Source organism: Coenobita brevimanus, chromosome 98 (genome assembly GCF_032717465.1).
Source record: "Coenobita brevimanus isolate Jiangsu-jjx chromosome 98, ASM3271746v2, whole genome shotgun sequence".
Taxonomy (NCBI): Eukaryota; Metazoa; Arthropoda; class Malacostraca; order Decapoda; family Coenobitidae; genus Coenobita; species Coenobita brevimanus.
In genome coordinates, this window is record NC_137051.1 from 32,678,925 (window position 1) to 32,697,457 (window position 18,533).

At 43.1% G+C, this 18,533-nt stretch overlaps 1 protein-coding gene and 1 pseudogene across 1 annotated transcript in view; one reads left to right on the forward strand and one right to left on the reverse strand.

Annotated features, from left to right (window-relative positions):
- The window catches only part of Rab35 (RAS oncogene family member Rab35), a 274,727-nt gene that overhangs the window by 159,411 nt on the left and 96,783 nt on the right, over positions 1-18,533 (forward strand). The gene's annotated exons all lie outside the window — the stretch shown is intronic.
- LOC145414282 (5S ribosomal RNA) lies at positions 16,950-17,070 on the reverse strand (annotated as a pseudogene).

An 18,533-nucleotide genomic window follows, 5' to 3' on the forward strand; every position in this document is an offset into this window, starting at 1 on the left:
GAGTTCCACCTTAGATGATTCCGGTGATGTTCCTCCAGCACTTCCCCTCTCTGACTTCCTCATGGCTGACATTAAAATTTCTTCAGCTAATGTATTTTCTGCCATCAATGGCCTGAATACTAATAAGGCATATAAGCCTGATGGAGTCCCTCCTTTTGTTCTCAAGAACTGTGCTTCTGTGCTTACACCATGCCTAGGCAAACTCTTTTGCCTTTGTCTATCAATTTGTACCTTTCCTTCTTGCTGGAAGTTTGCTCTCATTCAGCCAGTCCCAAAGATGGGTGACCATTCCCAAGCCTTTAACTATCGTCCAATTGATTTAACATCCTGTATCTCAAAAGTTTTCGAGTCATTTCTTAATAGAAAAATTTAAAAGCATCTTTCCTATCACAACCTTCTTTCTGATCGTCAGTATGGGTTTCGTCAGGGACGCTCCACTGATGATCTTCTCACCTACCTTTCAGACTCATGGTCATCCTCCTTTCTGGACTTTGGTGAAAGCTTTGCCATTGCACTTGACATTTCAAAGGCTTTTGATCGAGTCTGGCATAAATTCTTAATTTCCAAACTGCCCTCTTACGGTTTCTATCCTTCTATCTGTGCCTTCATCTCTAGCTTCCTTTCTGGTCGTTCTGTAGCCGCTGTTGTTGACGGCCATCGTTCATCTCCTAGATCTATCAATATTGGTGTTCCTCAGGGCTCTGTCCTGTGACGAACTTTCTTCTTTTTTTTCATCGATGACCTTCTAAGTTGTCCATCTAACCCTAGCCACTCATACACTGATGACTCCACCCTTCACCTTTCCATTCGGTTCCCGCAACGTCCATCTCAGCAGTTACTTCATGAAACACGGGATGAGGTTATGGCACACCTAGTGTCTGACTTGGCTCATTTGTCTGATTGGGGTGAAAATTATCTTGTTTTTAATGGATCAAAGACTTAGTTTTTACATCTATCTATCTATCTATCTATCTATAGCCTGATGCCCTAATCCCGCAAAGGGTGGCCGCAGACAAAACGCCTCCAAGTCGCTCTGTCACCCACCACTTGACTACCCTCCCCCCAACTCACCCCCCCCTCCATCATATACCTTTCAACTCCATCCCTCCACCTCATTCTCGGTCTACCTCTCCCTCCCTCCACCTCACCTACATACACCCTCTTATTCAGTCTTTCATTCTCCATTCTCTTCACATGTCCAAACCACCTCAGTGTATTTCTCCTAATCTTCTCAACCACATCCACATCCACCCCACAGCGTTCCTTCACTTCTTCATTCGTCAACCTGTCCCTCCACGTCACTCCACATGCTCCTCTCAAGTAACTCATCTATCAAACCGACAAAATCTTCCACAAGTGTACCCACTAATGTTTAATAATATTCAGCTTAATCCTGCATCATCCTTGAAAATGCTCGGGGTTTCATTTACTCGGGACTTATCTTCGAAAGATCATATTACATCTCTTGTCAAATCTGCTTCTGAGAGATTTGGCGTGCTAAGCCGACTCCGTTCCTTCTCTACCCTCGCTCAGTTGTTGACTCTATACAGGGGTTTTATCTGCCTCTGTGTGGAGTACAACTTTCATGTATGGGGAGGCTCCCCACATACAGCTCTTCTCAATAGGGTGGAGTCAAAGGCTTTTCGTCTCATTAACTCTCCTTCCCTTACTGGCTCCCTTCAACCTCTGTCTCTTCATCACACTGTTGCATCATTATCTCTTTTCTGTTGCTGCTTCAATGATCACTGCTCCTCTGAACTGTCTGCATGCATTCCTCCACCTCTACGATGGGTGTGTAGCACCCGTCAAGCAGCAAACTCTCATCCCTTCTCTGTCCAACTCTCTAATGCAAGAGTTAACCGTTACTCCCAGTTCTTCATTTATGCAGCAGGTCAATTCTGGAACTGTCTCCCTCTGTCCGTATTTCCTGCTTCCTATGACCTCCAGTATTTCAAACGCAGTGTATCCAGGCATCTCGAAATGATCGGATCTTGAATTTGGCTCCCTTGTATTTTGTTTTTCTCTTGGAGGGAACAATAATTGCGGGCTTGCGGCCTTTGTTTCCTTCTTCCTCGCATAGAATAAATATATATATATCACCTGGCAACACCCCACATTCACTCGTTTGCTAATTTTCCCTGTTGATTTCCCCTTGAAATATGCCGTATGACCTGTTCTTGTAATAGAAATATATATAAGAAAGGAAAGGGGAAGCCTAAGTGATATTTACATTCACCTGGAACTACCTAATTTATTATGTATTGTCTAGATTTCCTGCCAATCATTTTACAGCATATAACTTAGCAGCTGTCACCACGCGTACATTGTCAACCCTACCCTGCCCCTAATACGCCACATCATTCAGTTTCTGTCGTCTTTCGGGGTGAAACCATGTTGGATTTGCGCCCCTTCATTTCTGACGCTTCTGAGCCCGCTGCAAAGGGCCCTGTGACCTCTACCCCTACTAAACCTTGTGTGGGAAGGAGTAAAGGACTAAGTGACTCAGCTGTGGAACGTGAACTGGCTAATTTATCCATGATAATGATGGACAATGACTACGATTTTTCTTGTGAATTGTGTGATGAGCCAGTGGAAGAAATGGTGACAGAAACTCCCAGTACGAGTGCATCAGTATCCCAAGTTCGTCCTGGCTCCAAGGGAAAGGAGCCCTTAGTTACTGCAAGTGACAGTGCATAACAGTGTAAATAAAATAGAAATGTAAATAATGTAAATAAAGTAGAAAATGTAAATAGAAATGTAAATAATTACTAATATAAAAATATGAGTATAAATATTGGAGTAATGACAGTGAAAGTGAAAGCTTTGCTCTCTATGCTAGTTTACTGAACGAGAAAGTGAATGCCTGGAATGAAAATAAACTACTAGTAGTGAAGGAAACTTATGGATAAATATTGTATACATAAATAAGTGTAATATAGTGCTAGGAATATAAAGTGTGAGTGTGTTTATAAATAATATATGACAGCTCCGCCTCAGAATACCAGCGGGGAACGAGCGCGGGTGGAAGCTCGTACGCGCTCATAATTTACAGTGCTTTCACTTTTTTTTTTTTTTTTTAGTATGGATTTTAAACTACTTGAAATTCATAGAATAGTGTTTGTAGTGATAATATCAGGCAGTGGTAACCATATTACGGGGTATCGGGAAGTGTAAAGTGGAGACTTCATTACCCAACCTCAGAAGTCACCACAGGTCCTATGGTAGTCATGGTAGTCGACGAAGGCTCGACAGACATCCCAGGAGAAAGCTGAAGGTATGTGCCATATATATATATATATATATATTTTTAATGTGTCCGACTCTGGGCAAACGCTTCTGGGCCAATATCTCGGGGCAGTAGCCAATCTCAAGGCCCAGTAGTCCTCCTACACCTCCACATGTCACCAAATGCATATGTAATTATAATAGTCTAGGAGTAATAACTGATTTTTGGCAAATATTTTTTAAAAGGTAGTCAGAGCGCGATTATCCCCGCTGGACAGGCACGGCACGCTTCCAAGATCCCCGTGGTTAAGGGGTTAAGCACTCATCTGCCTGTGGACCAGACAACATAAGCAACATACATCTTAAACACCTTGGACCACAAGGCATGCAAGCACTCACCAACATATCAAACTACGGCTACGTACACAATATAATACAGTGGAGTCTCTTTCATCCGAAATTCTTTTAACCGTAATATGCCATTAACCGAAAGTTTTACTAAAACATTCTCATTTCGATTACCCGCAAAAATCTGAAATCTACCCGAAAATTCAAACACAGCAGACTTGTTTTGGGCCATCACGTAATTGCTTTGGTGAAGGTTTATTTAAGTTTGAGTGAAGATTAATTTAAGTTTACAGTGTCTATTACAGTTACGAAAGTGCAGTTACGTACGTAGTTACTACGATGTATTAAGCATTTTGGTGATGGTTGAGTGGCTTTTGGGGTGCTGGTGATTGTGGTATGCTAGATGTTGCCAGATATGGGTGATGGGTGAGTACAATACTGTTCCCTGGTATCCTACATATTATTACAATATCTATTATCTGAAAAAATCGATTAAACAGAACTTTGATAGTCCCATGATTTTTGGATAAAAGAGACTCCACTGTACCCACCATCTGAAACCATGGCATTCATCACTATCCCCAAACCCATCAAAGACCTAATATTACCTTCCTCACACCACCCCATCACACTTCTCTGCATCCCCTCCAAAGTCACTGAACGATTGGTACTACAACTAGTTATGCCTCACACACCCCTAGCCCCATCATGGTTTTAGGCCATTTCACTCCACAAACACTCTTCTTACAGACCTTACACAGAAAGATTTTAATGGCATGAATTCAGCTAGGCCACCACACAGAACACTGCTAGTCACAATAGACATTAGCAAAGCTTTTGATGCCATCCCCCACCACAACCTCACAAACAAAATATTTAACACAAACATGCATAATAACACCAAAAGACAGCTGGCAAACTACTTAGCAGGCAGATGTGCACATGTAACATTTGTGGGTCAGTCTTTGAACATCAGAAACTTCACAAATGGCATCCCCCAAGGATCTGTTTTGTCCCCAACACTCTTTAATCTATACATGCACAACATACCCACACCCCACACACACACATTGCTTCCTATGCAGATGACATAACACTTACATGTACACACCAAAATGCAAACAGTCACAGAGATCCTCCAACCTTACCTCAACACACTGCACGAATGGTTCACCACAAACCGGTTCAAAATGGACCCAGCCATATCTACAGTGACTCTTCTCACAAACTGGACAGCAGAACACAGTCACCTTCCACACCTCACCATAAAGAACATTCCCCTAATACACACACACAAACACAGTAAAAAGCAAAATGATGATGATTTCTACCAAGAACTGGTTGAAGTGGAGACTCACAATAGACTGGTTGAACGTGTAAACAAACTAGAAATGGCTTTCAAAAATGAAATTGATGAAATAAAGAAGCAGATGCACTTGCAAAAGGAAGAGATAGAAAAACTAGGAAGGGAGGCCAATAAGAAAGACACAACCATCAGTGAACTAACAGTGGAATTGAGTACTCTTAGGAAGAAAGTGAGTGAAATGGCAAGTACAGTAGTCAATCACGAGAGTGTTATGGAAGAGTTCAAAAATGACACAGAGACAATTAGGCAAGCAAGCAGTCTTATGGACCAGAGCAGTGATATTGAGGAGAAGATAACACAGGTGAATGAAGCTGTGCAAAGCTACAAAAATGATGTAGAAACCACGTATGCTGAAATGGTGAAAGTAAAGTAAGACTTAGAAACAAGGGTGGAGGAAAAAAGCATTAAAAAGGAAGTGAAAAGAATAATCCAAAACAATCCAAAGTTAGTCAGAGAGTCAGTAGAGATAAACAAATCTATAGTAATCACTTGTATAGAAGAGGAAGAAGTGAAAAACAAGATCACAAGAGACAAAAAGGAGATGGCAAATGTAATGAGCTTACTGAAAGAAGTATGAGAGGAAATCTGTAGTAAAGACATAGAGGAACACAAAAGGTTAGGGAAATAGGAGAAAAGCAAGACAAGACCTCTAAAGGTGACTTTCCAGAGTGTAAACACTGTGGAAGAGATACTAAAAAATGCAAAGAATCTTATGGAAAAAGAGGAGTTCAAAAATGTATGGATAAAAAGTTGCCTAACACAAAAGGAACTGGAATTACTGAAAGAGAAAAGGGAGGAAGCAAAAACAAAAAATGAGGGAAGATCAGAAGAGGAGAAGAAGAAATTTTTTTATAAAGTAATAGGATTGCAGATACGAAAGTGTTACACAAACAGGATGGAAGAAAAAGGAGGAAGGTAGTAGAACCATGTCATGACAAGTATATAAACAAGATGATAACGTTGATGTACTCAAATGTGGATGGAATGGTATCTAAATTACTAGAGATGAATGATTATGTCAGAGAAAATGAACCACAAATAATATGCCTAACTGAAACAAAATTAACACCAAGGATATCCAATGACATACTAAACTTAGAGGATTACAATATATGGAGAAGAGACATAAAATTTAAAAAAAGGAGGAGGAATTATAATATTAACTAAGAAAAATCTAAAAGTCAAGGAAATAAAACTAGATATACCATCACAAGTAGAACTGATTGCAGTAGAGATCAACACATCTGAAGATAAAGTAATTGTAGCCAATTTGTACATGCCACCCAGATCAAACACATGGGAAAGAGACGAATATGAGGACCTGGCAGAGAGTACAATTCAGAGTTAAAGAGCATTACTACATAAAATGGAAGAGAAATCAGAAAGAGTTATACTAACTGGGGATTTCGATACAAATATAAATTGGAATACTCTAGACATAATTAGCCAAGAAAGCTGTTGGGACCAAAAGCTCTTGGATCTCATACAAGAGTTTTTCCTAACGCAACATGTGAGGGAAACCACCAGAAAAAGAGGACTTGATTTACTTTCAGTGTAGATCTAATATTTACTAGGCAAGAAAATGATATTGACAGTTTAATATATCACCCTCCACTCGGCAAAAGCGATCATGCAGTACTAAATTATAACTTCAGGATAGCATATGACAGTAAACAGCAATGACAGTTACAAAAAGAGCCTAAACTTTAAAAAGGGAAATTATCAAGACCTAAAGAAGTATTTCTTAGAAGTTGATTCGAAAATTAGCTTAGAGGACAAGATTTAAATGCTGTATATAAAAAATTCTGTGAATTTTATGAAGTACATCCCACAGCACAAAGAAGCAGATAAGAAAATACAGAAATGGTTCAATACAGAATGTAAACAATCAAAAGAAAGAAGAGATTTGTTGTGGAATAGATACAGAAGACACAATAGTGAAAGGGCATATAACAATTACAAACAGGCAAGAAACGACTATACAAGAATAAGGAGGGAAGCCCAAAAACAGTTTGAGGAGGATATGATATATAAAAGTAGTGATCAACCAAAGTTGTTTTACAGCTATATCAGAAGCAAAACTAAAGTAAAAGATATAATACAATCCATTACGGACGAGGGAATCACTTATACACAAGAGAAAGATATTTGTGAAGCACTAAATAAGAATTTCCAATTAGTTTTTACATAAGAAAAAAATTTTGAGAGGGACTATGTGGAACACGCATGTCCACACATCTATCTATCTATCTATAGCCCGACGCCCTAATCCCGCAAAGGGTGGCCGCAGACAAAACGCCTCCAAGTCACTCTGTCACCCACCATTTGACTCCCCTCCCCCCAACTCACCCCCCCCTCCCTCATATACCTCTCAACTCCATCCCTCCACCTCATCCTCGGTCTACCCCTCCCTCTCCCTCCCTCCACCTCACCTACATACGCCCTCTTAGTCAGTCTTTCATTCTCCATTCTCTCCACATGTCCAAACCACCTCAGTGTATTTCTCCTAATCTTTTCAACCACATCCACATCTACCCCACAACGTTCCTTCACTTCTTCATTCGTCAACCTGTCCCTCCATGTCACTCCACATGCTCCTCTCAAGTAACTCATTTCCACTGCTCTCACTCTTGACTTGTTCCCCTTTTGCAAGGTCCACGCCTCGCTTCCATACGTCAGGGTAGGGATCACAATACCATCATGCAGTGCCTTCTTAACTTCCATACTCACCTCCGTATTTCTCATCACTGCTTTCAGTGTACCAACAACCTTTCTTCCCAGCTGTACCCTTTCACGTACTTCATCCCCCAAAGTTCCATCCTTACTCATCACACTACCCAAGTACTTGAATGCAATCACATTCTCCATATCCTCACCATCCAACCTCACTGCACACTCTGTGACTTCATTCCTCTCAAACACCATAACTTTACTTTTGTTTACATTGACTTTCAGCTTCCTCCTCCTACACACTGTCCCAAATTCATTCACCAAACCTTGCAACTCCCATTCATCTTCACTCAACAATACTGTATCATCAGCAAACAGCAACACCGGAAGCTTCCAAATCTCACCCTCATTCATTAGGGCCACCCCGACATCCACTGCCCTACCTTGCACCTCCTTTACAACCCCATCCATATATATATTAAACAGCCATGGAGACATCACACACCCCTGTTTCAGTCCCACATTGAGATCAAAGAACTCACTCAGCTCACCATCCACTCGCACCGTAACCCTAGCTCCCTCGTACATACTCTTCACAGCACTCAACAATTTCCCCTCCACCCCATATATTCTTAATACCTTCCACATACCTTGCCTATCTATTCTGTCATAAGCTTTCTCCAAGTCCATGAAGGCAGCATACACTTTCCTTCCCTTATCTAGATACTTCTCCACTAAACATCTTAGAACAAATATCTGATCTACACACCCTTTTCCCTTCCTAAATCCCCCTTGTTCTTCTCCAACTAGCTCCTCTGTCATATGCCTAACCCTATCAATGAGTATTCTACCATATGTTTTACCAGTCACACTAAGAAGGCAAATACCCCTATGGTTACCACATACTTCTCTCTCCCCTTTTCCTTTGTACAGAGGAACAATTATACCTGATTTCCAGTCCTCTGGAACCCTTCCCTCTTCCCAAGCCAATCTACACAACTTCCATATCCACTCCACAACAATCTCACCCCCATACCTAAGCATTTCACCACACACTTCATCAATTCCTGGGGCCTTTCCCAGCTTAATCTTCTTCATCGCTTCCACTACTTCCGACCTACTGATCTCTTCCTCCCTCCTCTCATCTCTTCTTCTCCCAGCCATTCCCCAACCACTTATACTCACACTGCTCTCACTCTCTACATTCAACAAATCCTCAAAGTGCTCCTTCCATCTCCTCAATTTCTCTCTCTTCTCCACCAACAATCTATTATTCCTATCTTTCACTCCCCTACTATTTCCCCTTTCATACTGCCTTACTTTCTTTACCTCCTTCCAAAACAATTTCTTACTCTCCCTCCATTTCACACTCAGATTCCTCCCAAACTCTTCATCCACTTTCTTCTTACTCTCCTTCACCAGTCTCTTAACCTCCCTTTTCCTGCTCACATATACCTCTCTCTTCTCTCTCTCATCTTCTCCCCTACCTCTACTCGCCAACCATTCACCATATGCCTTCTTCTTTTGTTCCACAGCTCGTTTCACCTCATCATTCCACCATGCTGTCCCTTGCACACCCTTGCATCTCCTCCTCACTCCACAAACCGCCTCACACGCTGCGCTTATCTCTTCCGTGAATATCTTACATACGTCTTCCACCCCTTCCATCTGCTCTAGCTCATACCTTCCCAATCTTTCTTCCACTATGCTCTTATACTCTGTCCTTTTCTCACTATCTTGCAATTTCTCCACTCTTCTCACAGGAGCTTGCTTCCTCCTGTCTTCCCCTTCGTCTCCTCAACCACTTTCTTTGCAGCTCTACCTTGGCCATCACTAAGTGATGGTCCGAGACTCCATTCCCCCACCCTCTCCACACCCTTGCATCCAACACTTGTCTTCTCATTCGCTCATCCACACACACGTAGTCTATCATTGCCTTTCGTTCAACAAGTTCACCATCCATCCTCCTCATTACTCTCCATGTATACCGGTGGATCATCTTATGCCGAAAGTAGGTGTTGGCTATTGCCAACCCCTTACCAACACAGATGTCCACCAAAGCACTACCATTCCCATCTACTTCAGCTGGCACACCCCATTGACCAACCACTCCATCCACTCGTACATTCCCAACATTGCCATTCATGTCTCCAATCAACAGCACTCTCTCGCTCCTCTCAAACTTGTCCATACGTGCTTCTACTCTCGCCCAAAACTCATCTTTCACTCTTGCCACCCGATCCTTGGTTGGAGCATACACACATACAATCGCCCATGCTTGTATACCTACTTTCATCCTCACCCATACAATCCTTGCACCCACTGTTCCATACTCTCTTATATTCTCCTTCCACTTCTTGCTTATCATCAGACATACTCCCTCTCTTGCCCTCTCATTCTCACTGACTCCCGCACATATACCTACACCGTATTCCCATTCTCTCATCCTTTCACCTTACCATTTAGTTTCAGTCAATCCACATATATCCACTTTTGCATCCTCAAGTACCTGGACAATCTCTCTCTCTCTTTCACTTCATCATTCACTCCTCTCACATTCCACATTCCTACCCTCAGAATGTCCTTTGTCCGTTCCTTAGTCGTCAACGTATGATCCGTCCGGGTCCGAGGCGCTTTATTTGCTTTTTTAGTTAGTTCTTTTTACGGGGTGGGGCACTAACCCACCACCAACCCTTTTAGTCGCCTCGTACGACAAGCAGGGATACTTGGGGAGTATTCTTGAAACCCCCCTACCCCCAGGGGTACTACCAGATATACAAATAGCAGAAAAAGTAATACAGGAGGAGTTAAGTAGATCAGACAGAGGAAAAGCAAGTGGTCCTGATGAAATTTCATGTTGGGTATTACAAGAATGTGCAAAGGAGTTATTAAACCATTATTTATAATTTTCAAGAAATCCTTGAGTCAAGGTAAACTACCTGATATTTGGAAAAAAGCAAATATTGTCCCCTTATTCAAGAAAGGAAATAGACAAAATCCACTCAACAACCGACCAGTATCACTGACCACTGTTGTAAGCAAGGTATTAGAAAAGCTTATAAGAAAAGCTTGGGTAAATCATCTAGAAGAACACAGTATGATAACAGAAAGACAGTTTGGTTTCAGAAAAGGAAAATCATGTGTTACTAATGTGTTGAGCTACTATGACAGAGTAACAGACACAATACAGGAAAGGGAAGGATGGGTGGACAGTATCTATTTAGATTTCAAGAAAGCTTTTGACACAGTGCCACACCAAAGACTTTTATGGAAACTGTACTATCTAGGAGGAATTCGAGGCAAACTTTTGTTGGATGCAAGACTTTCTCATAAAAAGAGAAATGAGGACAGTACTAAGAGGAAACTACTCATCATGGAAAGAAGTGACTAGTGGAGTACCAAAGGGTTCAGTGCTGGCACGAATCATGTTTTTAGTGTATATAAATGATATAAACAGTAACACTGGAAATGAGAGCTATCTGAATATGTTTGCAGATGATGCAAAAATACAAAGGAGAATTACTAACATAGACTCTTGTAAAGAGCTACAAGAAGAATTAAATAAACTTCGTGAATGGAGTAGTACATGGCAAATGGAATTCAGTGTGGACAAGTGTCATGTAATCAAGTTTGGTAAAAGTGGAAAAAGACCTGATTGGGATTATAAGTTAGGAAATAAAACCCTATACACATCAGAAAGAGAGAAAAACCTAGGTGTGATTATCAATAACAGACTATCTCCGGCTGACCACATCAGCGAGAAGGTACGGAACATGTATACACTGCTTGCAAATATGAGAATAGCATTCACATACATAAATGAAGACATGCTAAGAAGGATAATAACATCATTCATTAGACCAACCCTGGAATATGCATCAGTAGTCTGGAGTCCTCATCTCAAAAAGCATATAGACAAGATTGAAAAAGTTCAAAGGGCCGCTACAAGATGGATACCAAGCTTAAGGGACCTAAGCTACGAAGAAAGACTAAATAAACTGAATCTACCAACACTACAGGAGAGAAGGAAAAGAGGTGACATTATAATGCTATATAAGTGCATATCAGGGAAGGAGAAAATAGACATAAATGATTACTTAACATATGGAGAAGCATCAGCAAGAGGACACTGCAAAAAACTACATAAGAAGAGAGGTGATAAAGACGTAAGGAAATTCAGTTTCCCAAACAGAGCAATTGATCAATGGAATGCACTACCGAATGAAGTAGTGTGTGACAAAACAATTCACAAATTTAAGGATATGTACGATAAATATGGTTTAAGACACGGGACAGTACGAGCTTGACTCATTCCTGTAAAGATACAGTTAGGTAAGAACAATTAGGTAAGAACACACACACACACACACACACACACACACACACACACACAAAATCCATGGTGTAACAGAAAATACATCAGTGTCATTTAAACAACACATCACAAACATTAAAGATAAATTAACACCAAGACTCATTGCCTTGAGGTCACTTACCCATACAACATTTGGACACAACAAAGAAACCACCAGCACAGTATACAAACAACATGCTGTATATATTCAGTGATGAATTTTGCAAGCCCTGCTTGGGCTCCTAACCTCACTAAAACACGCTACAACACTCTACAGACCATACAGAACAAGGCCCTGAAAATAATCACAGGCTGCACAGTTACTACACCGACAGACTACCTACATCAAGAAACCAAAGTCCTCTAAGTCTAGGATCATCCAGACATGAGAAGCACCCAAATTCTCGCTGCAGCCTCCACAAACCCACACCGTCCACTATACTACATGGCAGCTCATCCACATACACCAAGGAACATCAAAACAACACCCAGCACATGATAGCATACGCAAATATTGTCATCTCTTCCCCCTCACCCGCCTCAGAGTAGCTTCCAGAAGCATATCCATATTCAAATGACTTGCTGTCCCATTCAGTCACTTAAAGACAAAGCACAGCTGCATGCATGGCCTCCTAATATCTGCCTTTCTGAATCCTATCTCCCTCGTGAGGACAGGGTCCACCTGGCCAGGCTGAGATGTGGGCATCACCCAGCCCTCTTAAGTTATCAGAAGAAGCTGGATGACTCTGTTGCTGATGCCTGTCCAGGATGTGACACAGCACCCCATACTGTTAAGCACATTATGGAAGACTGCACTGCATACAATCACCTGCAGCAACAACACAACATATGCTCCTTGAGAACTCTGTGGGAAAGCCCAGTCTCAGCTGTGGCCATCCTTAGGGACTCGGGGCTGTTCGTCCAGACTGCCTAGGATACAACTGCTATTACTACTATACTACTACTGCATCTCATCAGTATTCATTCTTTCTCTAATCATACCTTGTAGAACTCTCTCCACTACCTTCATTGTCTGATCTAAAAACTTTATACATCTATAATTTCCTCTTCCCAGGGCATTGCTCTTCCCCTTGTACACATTTACAATTACACCCTTCAGGTAATCATCTGAAACAGTACACTCATATATAATCGTATTTATCAGGTCAGTGACTAACCTCACTCCTTTATCTCCTGAGGCTTTCAACATGTCAACAGTCAGCTCAGACACACCTGCCTTCCCAACCTGCATCCTGCCTATTGCCCCTCTCACAGTAACAGCGTCAATCAAAGGACAAGGGCCAAATGCTGGATCTGCTGGCTCCAAACCTTCCCTGTCCCAGTCAAATGCCTCATTCAACAACTGGCTGTAATGCTTTCTTCATGTGTCATTAATTTTCCAACCGTTCCCCACTACCCTTCCTTCATCATTCTTCACACACTGCTTACCTACGATATCCCTATTCTTCCTCTTCATCTGATTTGCTACCTTAAATATCTTGTTCTTTCTTTCCACACAGTTTATGTTATCAAGTGAAAGTCTCTGTGACTCAGACTTCACCCTGTAAATGTCTTTTCTAGGCCATTGCTTGGCAGCCATGTATTCCTCTTTGTTACCACCCTTCTTCCATTTCCTGAAAAGCCTTCTTTTCTCCTTAAGTGCAGCTTCTACACCCTCATCCCACCACCAAGTTACTGTATGTCTTGATGGGCCTCTTGTCCATCCACATACTGAATCAGTAACTCTCAAGACTGCCCATGAGGGCTCTGTACTGCTCCTTAACACTTCTCTTAACATCTTCCTGTTCAGTCACCACTCCCATCTCGCTACAGAAGGCATCCCTTACTGCTTGGTTTTCAACTTCCATATTTTCCTCTTAGGTGCATAAGTCCTCTTTTTCATCACCCACTCCATGAGCACCATGTCACTTATCAATAACTTGTGTTGCTGCACAGACTCCTTGCCCCCTATAAATTTAACATCCCTCACTAACCTCCTGTCAGCCCTCCAGACCGAGGAAATAGTTTGCCCCTGACTAGTATGTAATCAACTTTCTCTCTTCCCATAATGTGTGTTGCATGCAATCATGTTCATTGCCTCTCAAAACTTGAGTATCATTTCCCCTTCCTCATTTCTGAAAGCGGTGATGAGAAATAGGGAGGTGAGTATGGAAGTTAAGAAGTCACTGCATGATGGTATTGTGATCCCTACCCTGACGTATGGAAGCGAGGCGTGGACCTTGCAAGAGGGGAACAAGTCAAGAGTGAGAGCAGCGGAAATGAGTTACTTGAGAGGAGCATGTGGAGTGACGTGGAGGGACAGGTTGACGAATGAAGAAGTGAAGGAACATTGTGGGGTAGATGTGGATGTGGTTGAAAAGATTAGGAGAAATACACTGAGGTGGTTTGGACATGTGGAGAGAATGGAGAATGAAAGACTGACTAAGAGGGTGTATGTAGGTGAGGTGGAGGGAGGGAGAGGGAGGGGTAGACCGAGGATGAGGTGGAGGGATGGAGTTGAGAGGTATATGAGGGAGGGGGGGGTGAGTTGGGGGGAGGGGAGTCAAATGGTGGGTGACAGAGTGACTTGGAGGCGTTTTGTCTGCGGCCACCCTTTGCGGGATTAGGACGTCGGGCTATAGATAGATAGATAGATAGACATTTCTTGTACCATATGTACATCCCCCATGTAGTGTGATGAGTAAGGCTGGAAGTTTGGTGGATGAAGTTCTTGAAAGGGTACAGCAAGGAAGAAAGGTTGCTGGTTCTTTAAAAGCAGTGATAAGAAATAGGGAAGTGAACATGGAAGTAAAAAAGTCGCCACAAGATAGCGTAAGTATTGTGGTACCAACTCTAATGTATGGAAATGAAGCTTGTACCATGTTGGAAGGATACAAGTCAAGAGTGAGAGCAGTGGAAATGAGTTACAGTAAAACCTCAATATAATGGACATCAATAGTTTGGAATTCGCTTTTATCAGAATCTTGGAGCTACTGCACTAAACTCCTATGTATCGGATAAAGTCCGATAAAGCCAGAAGCAATCCGGACTGCCTGACCACTTCAGCTATGTTCACCACAATAAGTTATATAAAAGACATGTTTATCAATGGACAGTACAGTATTATTATACCATTCGATTAATGTAATAAAGTTATAACACAGTACAGTACCGCATTGGTAGCCAAAACAGTTTAAAAACTGTTCATGCAATCCGGACTAATGTCTGATATTTTGGAAAAAATCCGCATTAGTAGGGGGAAGTCCGGATGTCACTTTTATTGAAATTTTACATTTTTCGGAATGGTCTGGGCCCCAATTAGTCCGTTATAGTAAGGTCTTACTGTATTTGAGAGGAGCATGTGGAGTTACATGGAGAGAGAGTCTGACAAATGAGGAAGTAAAGGAGCATTGTGGTGTGGATGTGGATGTGATAGAAAACATAAGGATGGAGGTGGTTTGGCCATATTGAGAGGATGGAGAGCGAGAGACTAACGAGGAGAGTGTATATGAGTGAGGTGGAAAGGGGGGAGAAGGAGGGGGAGGCTGAGAATGAGACGGAAGGATGAAGTGCAGAGGTATATGAAGAGGGAGGGGGAGGCTGAGGATGAGATGGAAGGATCAAGTGGAGAGGTATATGAAAGTGGGGTGTGTGAGCTGGGGGGAGGGCAGTGAAAAGGCAAGGGACAGGGCGACATGGAGTAAATTTTTTTTGTCACTCCTTACAGGATTAAGGTGTCTGGCAATATATGTACAGTGATCCCTCAGTTATCCAGATGCTTATCATCCAGATGCTGGAACTTTGCTCTATTAAACCATTATCCGAATTTACTTGCTATTATCCGGACATTAAAGTGCATGAGAACTTCAGCCAGTCAGTCGACATGTCCAAACATTCGGTATCGTGACTGCTGGGCTCAAGCCATGAGCAGGAAGTAGTCCATAACCCACAACCAGAGCTAAAATGCCCGTCTACCCCTGTACTGAACGGTCAAAGCCACGTGTGTGTCCGATCACTCACAGTGAACCTCCCGCACCCGAGGAATACGACTGTAACCCGCAAGTGGTGTCAAAACATCCGTACGCATCCTCACCCAATGTCCAGTATCGCGCGGCCACTTGACTGCCTCTTTCCTAACTGCCACTGAGATTGTAACACAGACCACAAGCCATTAGTACATGTTCGGTGACAGTGCCCGTCTGCCTCTCCGCTGAACGTTGAAAGTCGCACAGCCACGTCTTGCCCAACTGCCACCACCATGGACCAGTGACCACAGGCCACGAGTACATGTTCGGTGACAGCGCCTGTCTGCCTGTCTACTGAAGGCTGAAAGTCATGCGACCACGGGGAGACATATACACCACAGAGAGGGAGAGAGAGAGAGATTCCTTCCCACGATATGATTACAGTTTCAGTACAGTAATTTCTGTACCAGTGCATATGATAGTACAGTACTGTACAGTACACAGTACAGTACTGTATGTGTGTAAATACAGTACAGTACAATACACTTCCATTCGGTATGGTTATTTGTTTCAATACCACTGTCAGCCACCTTTGCTAAGCAGCCCTCTTCGGATAGGTTAGGTTTGGTAAGGTCAGGTAAAGCTAACGTATGTAATTTTGCCTGAGCATATCTTTGAGAAAATCCTGTGGTTATTTTTGAAAGGATGAGGTGAGCGTGGTTCCTGTCTGAGGGGTACAGGTGGCCACTGCACATGTAACACAGACCACAAGCCACTAGTACATGTATGGTGACGGCGCCCGTCCGCCTGTCTACCGAAGGTCAAAAGTCACACGGCCACCGGGAGACACACACACCACACAAAGAGAGAGGGAGACTCCTTTCCATGTTTTGATGACAGTATTCATTCATTCATTCATTGCCAGACGCCATGTATCCCAGACGGGGTGGCCAATGGCTTAGAGTTAATTGTTTTACAGGGAGGGGCACTAATCCTCTACCAACCCCACTTGACACGTAGGGATGCCAACAGCATCTGGTGTTCCCAGGCGGTCACCCATCCAAGTACTAACCAGACCCAACGTTGCTTAACTTCGCTGATCGGACGGTAAGCGGTGTACTCAACGTGGTATACCAGTGCATATGATGGTAATGTACTGTACACAGTACATCATATGTGTACTTGCAGTACAATATTGTACTGTGCAATACACTTCCATTCGATGTGGGTATTCGTTTCAATATCACAGTGAGCTGCCTTAGCCAAACAGCCCTGATGGGATAGGTTAGGTTTGGTAAGGTTAGGTAAAGATAACATATGTAATTTTGCCTGGGAAACACGTTGAGCATATCTTTGAGAAAATTCTATGGTTATATTTGAACGGAGGAGGCGAGCGTTGTTCCTGGCTGAGGGGTACTGGTGGCCACCGTGCGTGTAACACAGACCACAAGCCACGAGTATATGTATGGTAAAACCGCCCGTCTGCCTCTACACCGAAGGGCGGGAGTCCCCCAGCCTCTGGGATTAGTGTGGAAACCCTCCACCACGTGCGCCTCTCCGCTTCCCAACCGAATGGTCAGAGTCGCCTGGCAGGCCGCAATAGTCATACACTGCCTGAGGTGATGATCTACTGGTCATCTGCTGTTGCAGTCACGTACTAACCCTTGCCACTGCAAACAGAAGTGAACCTTGTATACGGATGTCAGTTTGCTGCATGTTGCTTCCTGTGTACTCAAAAGCAACCGTTGGGTGTGATATGGCAGCGCTGTACTGCACGCTGGTGAACAGAAGCCCGCACCTCAGTTCCCGCCTCTCTGCCCCTTGTGAGTGGTAGTGCTTGCAACTATGGCTGTGATTGCGGTTATGTTTGTGGTGGTTCCTTCCCTTCTTGAGGTTGTGGTCCTGCTCTTCTGTATTTTTTTGTGTGTGGTGATGGCCCCACCACCACCTGAGAAGCAGAAAAGGAAGATTCTGATTCTGGAGAAGAAATGTTAGATATTGGGCAAGGTTGACGCGGGCTGGATCACAGGAAGTATTCTTTGCGAATATGATCTAGCCCTTTCAACATTGTTCGATATGAAGAAGTCACGCGACAAGCTTACGCAGTACGGACATGACTTTGGTGAAAGCACATGTCCCAGTGACAGGAAGGTAATGACCCAGGCCTCGCCTGCCATTATCGCCCGGTCGACATTGGTGTGGTTTCATCAGCAGCATGGTGCCGGGGTGCTAGTGCGTGGGACTGAGGTGAAGGCTGCTGCTGAGAAGTTTGCACTCCTGCACAATGTGCAGGACTTCAGTGCATCCAAGGGATGGCTCTGTGTCATGCTTCGCCATGACTTACAGGCTGTAAGGCATACGGAGAGACATTGGATGTGGCAGCGGAGGAAGTAGACCTGTTTCACCAGAAAGTGCTGCGCCTGATCAAGGATGAGGGCCTTGGCCTTGGTGAAGTCTATAATGATGTTGAAAGTGGTCTGTTCTACCGCATCTTTCCTACCAACACCCTGGCTGAGGAAAGGAAGAAGTCTGTGCCTGGTTGGAAGTTGTCCAAACAGCATGTCTATGTTTTGTGTTGTGCCAATGCTAACAGGATGCACCACCT